At 36.6% G+C, this 7,678-nt stretch overlaps 1 non-coding gene across 1 annotated transcript; it reads left to right on the forward strand.

The window, feature by feature from the left end:
- The first annotated feature begins 7,028 nt into the window (after positions 1-7,028).
- TRNAC-ACA (transfer RNA cysteine (anticodon ACA)) lies at positions 7,029-7,100 on the forward strand. Its single transcript has one exon. It is a non-coding gene; the product is annotated as a tRNA-Cys (tRNA).
- Positions 7,101-7,678: the final 578 nt, after the last annotated feature.

Genomic DNA, 7,678 nt, shown 5'->3' on the forward strand with positions numbered 1-7,678 from the left:
ACATGTAATTAATATATGACCTAAACAGTCTACTTCTGTTTCCACACAAGGGAATAAAAAGCATATGTTCATAAAAAGATTTTCACATAAATATTCATTCTTTCAACCAAAAATTGGAAACAATCCACTTATACCTCAAAAGTTGAATAGATAAATAATTTGTGACACTAATTATAGTGACATAAAAGCAAAGCAGTGGTTGCCTGAAGATGATGAGCTGGGGATATTGGATAGAGGGGTACCAAAGAGACACAAGAAAACTTTTGAGAGTAATGGGTATGTGTTTGTTATCTTAATTTTGGATTCTGGTGATAGTTTTATAAGTGTATACCACTCAAAATATAACCATCTTATACTTTAAATATGTGTGATTTATCAATTACACTTTAATAATCTGTGAAGGCAAGAAAAATGAGCAAATTATTTTTCCTGGTTAAGAGAACCAACATGTTTTGACATGTAATTTTATATTCAGAACACAATTCTTATGTATTTATGTGACTTTGCTTCCCTGGTGGCTCAGATGGTAAAGCGTCTGCCTGCAGAGCAGTAGACCTGTGTTCGATCCCTGGGATGGGAAGATACCCTGGAGAAGGAAATGGCAATGCACTCTAGTATTCTTGCTTGGAAAATCCCATGGACAGAGGAGCCTGGTAGGCTACAGTATATGGGTCGCAAAGAGTCGGACACGACTAAGCAACTTCACTTCACTTACTTATGTGACTTTATTGGGAAGGGGTACCTGCCTGAAAGCAGTAGGGTAAGGAAACCCAAGAGGACTACTATACCACATGGCCCACAGTCTCAGGTTTTAGGGTAATGGAGTTATCTTTCTGGGTAGTCTCTTGCCTGTCATGGCACCTTGCCATATTTGGTCTGACTCAGGCTGCTTCCTGGTGGCACATGCATCTCTCAGCCAAGATGGATTCCAGTATGAAGATTTCTGGGAGGTTGGTAGAACATATTATGGGCCAGTGTCTTCTCCCTCCTTTTGAATTCTGTGTTCCTTATCTGGACCTCATATTGTAAAAGTAATCATATAAGCACTTATTATCCTGCCTGGCCAAGGTGAGTGATTTCAGTCAACAATTGCCTAACATAATTATCTGAAGTCAGTATTTATCATTATGTTGTTTCATAGTGATGGATGCAAAATGTAGGAATCAGATAGTAAAAATGTCTAGATAACCACTTAGTCCAAGCACATACATAGTCAAAGATGGTTGCAATTCAAATGTGGCTTTGTTGTTGTCAATGGGCAATTATTGAGAATTCATTGCTTGTCTTTCAATAAAATTGAAACTGGAAATCATCTATTACAATGATGAAAGTTTCTCCTTAGTTTGAAATCTAAAAGATTACAAGAGCTACCTATTAAGTTAGACTGAAACTATGATGAGAAAACATCAGAATCAAAAGATAAAAAAAATACATATATAGCTAATTAAGGTTCTAGCCATGTAGTTGAAACAGCTGAATGTTTGACAGGTGTATTTTTATTTATGATTTATAGTTCTCTGTTACTCACTTTTGTTAAAAAAGTTCAGTGTATCCAAGATAGTTAGGATATTAAGTATTTTGGATCTGCATACAGAAGAAACATGGGTCAATAATATTCTCATTGATTTCAAATGGCTTTACATTTTCATTTCAGAAGTTTTAATAAATTGACAACTGACTGATCAAAATGATTAAAGCAGTATTTCATTTGGATAAGAGAATAATTTGATCCAAGTTTAAGAAAAACCACAATGCTAAGCAGTGCTTCTCAAACTGTAACGTGCATATGAATTAGCTAGACAGTTTGTTAAAATGCATATTCTTATTTGGTAAGTCAGAAGCGGGGCTTGAAACACGACATTTGTAATCAGTTTCAAATTGGGTATATTAACTTCTTATTACAGCTCTACCAAACTCCCACAAACACAGTGGTTAAAAGCAATATACTTTTATTTTACAGCTGTAGAGATCAGAAGTCAAAAATCAGTGCCAGAGAGTAAAAAAAAAATGTTTGAAGGTCTGCCTTGCCTTCTGAAGGTTTTAGATGTATACCTGTTCACTTGCCTTTTTCAGCTTCTATTTCTATTATTTCACTTATGACCTTACATCACGTCTATATCTACTCCCATAGTCACATTCCCTTCTCTGACTCATATAGCCTTGCCCCCCTCTTATAAGAGGCATCCCTGTGATTACACTGGGCAGACCGGGATAATCCAGTATCTTAATATAGTAACATTTGCAAAATTTCCTTTTCCATTTCATATAATTTACTCACAGATTCTGGAGATTAAACATGGATATCTTTGGAGCTTCACTTTCATTATAGTGGACAGGAATGCAAAAGTAGGAAGTCAAGAAATACCTGGAGTAACAGGCAAATTTGGCCTTGGAGTACAGAATGAAGTAGGGCAAAGGCTAATAGAGTTTTGCCAAGAGAATGCACTGGTCATAAGAAACATCCTCTGCCAACAACACAAGAGAAGACTCTATACATGGACATCCCCAGATGGTCAAACCAAAATCAGATTGATTATATTCTTTGCAGCCAAAGATGGAGAAGCTCTATACAGTCAGCAAAAACAAGACCGGGAGCTGACTGTGGCTTAGATCATGAACTCCTTATTGCCAAATTCGGACTTAAATTGAAGAAAGTAGGAAAAAACCACTAGACCATACAGGTATGACCTAAATCAAATCGCTTATGATTATACAGTGGAAATGAGAAATAGATTTAAGGAACTAGATGTGACAGACAGAGTGCCTGATGAACTATGGACAGAGGTTTGTGACATAGTACAGGAGACAGGGATCAAGACCATCCCCAAAAAACAGAAATGCAAAAAACCAAAATGGCTGTCTGAGGAGGCCTTACAAACAGCTGTGAAAGGAAGAGAAGCGACAAGCAAAGGAGAAAAGGATCGATATTCCCATTTGAATGCAGAGTTCCAAAGAATAGCAAAGAGAGATAAGAAAGCATTCCTCAGCAATCAATGCAAAAAAAAATAAAGGAAAACAATAGAATAGGAAAGACTAGAGATCTCTTCAAGATAATTGGAGATACAAAGGGAATATTTCATGCAAAGATGGGCTCAGTGAAGGACAGAAATGGTATGGACCTAACAGAAGCAGAAGATATTAAGAAGAGGTGGCAAGAATACACAGAAGAACTATCCAAAAAGATCTTTATGACCCAGATAATCACGATGGTATGATCACTCACCTAGAGACAGACATCCTGGAATGTGAAGTCAAGTGGGCCTTGGGGGGAATATCACTACGAACAAAGCTAATGGAGATGATGGAATTCCAGTTGAGCTATTTCAAATCCTAAAAGATGATGCTGTGAAAGTGTTCCACTCAATATGTCAGCAAATTTGGAAAACTCAGCAGTGGACATAGGACTGGAAAATATCAGTTTTCATTCCAACCCCAAAGAAAGGCAATGCCAAAAACTGATGTTCAAAATTCTCCAAGCCAGGCTTCAGAACTGTGAACTTCCAGATGTTCAAGCTGGTTTTAGAAAAGGCAGAGGAACCAGAGATGAAATTGCCAAAATTTGCTGGATCATGGAAAAAGCAAGAGAGTTCCAGAAAAACATCTATTTCTGCTTTATTGACTATGCCAAAACCTTTGACTGTGTGGATCACAATAAACTGGAAAATTCTTCAAGAGTTGGGAATACCAGACCACCTGACCTGCCTTTTGAGAAACCTGTATACAGGTCACGAAGCAACAGTTAGAACTGGACGTGGAAAAACAGACTGTTTCCAAATAGAAAAAGGAGTACATCAAGGCTGTATATTGTCACCCTGCTTATTTAACTATTATGCAGAGTACACCATGAGAAATGCTGGGCTGGAGGAAGCACAAGCTGGAATCAAGATTGCTGGAAGAAATACCAATAACCTCAGATATGCAGATGACACCACCCTTATGGCAGAAAATGAATAAGAACTAAAGAGCCTCTTGATGAAAGTGAAAGAGGAGAGTGAAAAAGTTGGCTTAAAGTTCAACATTCAGGAAACTAAGATCATGGCATCAGTCCCATCACTTCATGTCAAAAAGATAGGGAAATAGTGGCTGACTTTATTTTGGGGGGCTCCAAAATCACTGCAGATGGTGATTGTAGCCATGAAATTAAAAGACACTTACTCAATGGAAGAAAAGTTATGACCAACTTAGACAGCATATTAAAAAACAGAGACATTACTTTGTCAAAAAAAGGTCTGTCTAGTCAAATCTATGGTTTTCCCAGTAGTCAAGTATGGATGTGAGAGTTGGGCTATAAAGAAAGCTGAGCACAGAAGAATTGATGCTTTTGAACTGTAGTGTTGGAGAAGACTCTTGAGAGTCCCTTGGACTGCAAGGAGATCCAACCAGTCCATTCTAAAGGAGATCAGTCCTGGGTGTTCATTGGAAGGACTGATGTTGAAGCTGAAACTACAATACTTTGGCCACCTGATGCAAAGAGATGATTGATTTGAAAAGGCCCTCATGCTAGGAGGGATTGGGGGCAGGAGGAGAAGGGGACGACAGAGGATGAGATGGTTGGATGGCATCACTAACTCAATGGACATGAGTTTGGGTAAACTCCTGGAGTTGGTAATGGACAGGGATGCCTGGCGTGCTGCAGTTCATGGGGTTGCAAACAGTCGGACATGACTGAGCTACTGAACTGAAGTGAACTGAACCACTAGTTGATTCTGAGGTCACTAGTCCATGAGCAAAATTTTGAGAAAAAAAGTCTCTATAACAAAATAGAGTCCAAAGAATGACAACTTCACAAAATATTTGATGGTGTGTAATTATATTCCTTGGATATTGTGTTTCCAAACTAAGAAAATTTAAAAGTCCTTCTGTTAAAAATGTCTTTGTGTGCAGAAAAGAGAGTGAGAGAAGGATGTGAAGAGAGAAGGAAAGGCGTGGGGAGACAGAGAGAGTGAAAGAACAAGAGAACTACAAAAATGCATACTGTAGATTCATACATAGGGACTTTGGTAGTTATCACTGCATCTAATCAATTAAAAACCTGGAAAGGCTGTAAAATTAATTCTTACTGGATCCACAAGAGAGAGGAAGATGTAAGGCAAATGTGCCCCCAAAAACAAAGACAGTCAGGTGAGTGCAGGTCATCAAGACTTAGCAGAGCAAAGATGCACCAACAGAAATTGCTGAGAACCAATGCTGGGGTAGGAAAGTCTAAAGTGTAATAGACAAATTTCTGGAGGCTCAGTTGTGTCAACTGTGAGAATTAAAATCTCAGAGAGAGTTTGGGAGGACCACAAAATACCATTATAACTACTTCCAAGTGTCCATCAGGTTCCCATAGCAAATATCTGAGCAAATCCCTGGGCACTCTGGCAGGGAGAAGAAAAAATAAGCCATTTTAATATACACCAGAGTATATTTAAAATATAGTGTTCTTCTTAACAACACCTGTTATCAAAAAAACAAAAACAAAAACAAAAACTATTAACCCAAGGTTAAGCTAAAGTATTATCAGAGCCTAACTAAAGTGAGGAAGGGAAATATTCAACTCTGGTCAACTCAAGCCATCCTGTATCACCTAAGCATGGGGCAAAGATGAGACATATGAACTTATGAAGTTCACAGTCCAGAGCAATAGGTTTACTAAATGTTTGAGACATAAACATAGAACTAGAAACAAAATTAGAAGAAAATAATGAGTCCAAGAAAGAAAGAATCCAAGTTGGTTTGAAACTATATACCAACACTTCCAGGAATCTTAAGGAATTCTTCTGTTGTCTCTACCACATATCTTCCATTTTACTGAAGATATGTCTCTTCTTTTTGACTGTTGGGAACTTACTTGAATGATTCAAGGCCCTGTTGACAAGTTTTAGTTGGGCCTCCTAAATTTTTACTGTGTATGCAGATTGATATTCAGCCAAAGACTCTAGGGAAAAATTAAACAGATTTCTAGCACTTTCTCTGTCTCTATATGATCCTTGGTAGTCTGACGAGCAAAATCTAGATACCTCCAAACTATTTCCAAACTATGATCTGTTTCTCTTCAAGCACCGAAATTGCCATATTTTGTTGGATTATTTTCCCTTCGTTGTGGTCCAGAAATTGACCCTAGGCAGAAAGCTGAGAAGATTGTAGAGCTTTCCACCTTAGTTTCCTTTGTTTCAGAAATCAGAGTCCTGTTCTGTCTTTGTCTAATATTTGAAAAAACTTATTTTATGTATTTTGTCCATGTGTCCATTTGTTTATAACTGGAGATAATGCTGGGCTATATTGCTTCCTCATGGTAAAAGAGATATTTCAAATGCAGTTTTTAAATAAATTATTTTTAAAGAAAGAATTTGTCTTTTTAGATAAAATAAATCCAATGTAGAAGTTATAATTTCCAACTAATGCAGCTTTCATCATATATTAATCCTAGTAAATAACCAAAAGGGTTTTGTTTTATTTTTTTAAATAAAAAAATTTATCTCTTAGTTTATTTCAAGAGATGGATTGAAACATTAATTGGAGGGATATATTTTCTTCAATATAAAACCATTAACTGGCAATTAACTTTGTAAAAACATCTTCTGCTAACATTGAACAGATATAATCATGCAGATCCATTTATGCATAACTTCTGAAGTCAAAATACAGGAATACCAATACTGGCCAAAAAATTGAGATATACTGAAGCCTTCAAATTTTACTCTTTTAACTTTTAATTTTAATTGTAGTAAACAATAATAAGGGATGTTAAAAATCTAAATAAGTTTGTATCATCTATCTATTATCACTAATTAAGACATGTATTTTATAAAATTCTGGGAAATATGCCTGATACATATATATAATGGCATATGATGATATATCTTTTTTTCTTGAAAAAATATATGAATGATAAAACATTATATAGGAATTCTGTCTCAAATTCATCCATCAGCTGGACATTGCAAATATAAATGCCACTATTTTGTTATTTGAGAAAATAATAATAACCTTAAAAAGATTTTAAAGAGACACAATCATCATAGGTTTAGAATAGAATTACGACTTCCCTGGTGGCTCAGACGGTAAAGCATCTGCCTACAATGCGGGAGACCCAGGTTCGATCCCTGGGTAGGGAAGATCCCTGGGTAGGGAAGATCCCCTGGTGAAGGAAATGGCAACCCACTCTAGTACTCTTGCCTGGAGAAATCCATGGATGCAGGAGCCTGGTGGGCTACAGTCCATGGGCCTGCAAAGAGTCGGACACGACTGAGCGACTTCACTTTCACTTTTAGAATAGAATTAGTATTGATCTCTGAGAACGGTCAATCATAATTCTGGCCTTTCTTTCAACTTTTGACTCATTCCATTTATATGTTATCAGCTATGGGGCTAGAAATATTAAGAAGATTCAAAAATATCAATGATGTATTACCTGGGAGACTATATCTGTAGATATGTTAGACATTCAGTGTTTCTTTATTAACAACAAAAAAAAGTTTTTAGAAATCCTTTGTTTTATTTAGTGGTGTCACTGTGTTGTTATTGCTGTTTTATTGAATTCTTTGAAACAAAGAATTGTTTCTTCCCCCTGCAAAAAAAAGCCTCAGTGATGGATTAGTTGTAAGAGCTGTGGAGGAGGGAAGAAAAGTATAATTACCACACATCCATAGTTGAAAAATAGATTTTGCTGTACTGTGTGGAATCTCCAAACACT

This window comes from Bos grunniens, chromosome 3 (assembly GCF_055505025.1).
Source record: "Bos grunniens cultivar Pamir isolate PY7600 chromosome 3, Bosgru_T2T1.0, whole genome shotgun sequence".
Classification (NCBI taxonomy): domain Eukaryota; kingdom Metazoa; phylum Chordata; class Mammalia; order Artiodactyla; family Bovidae; genus Bos; species Bos grunniens.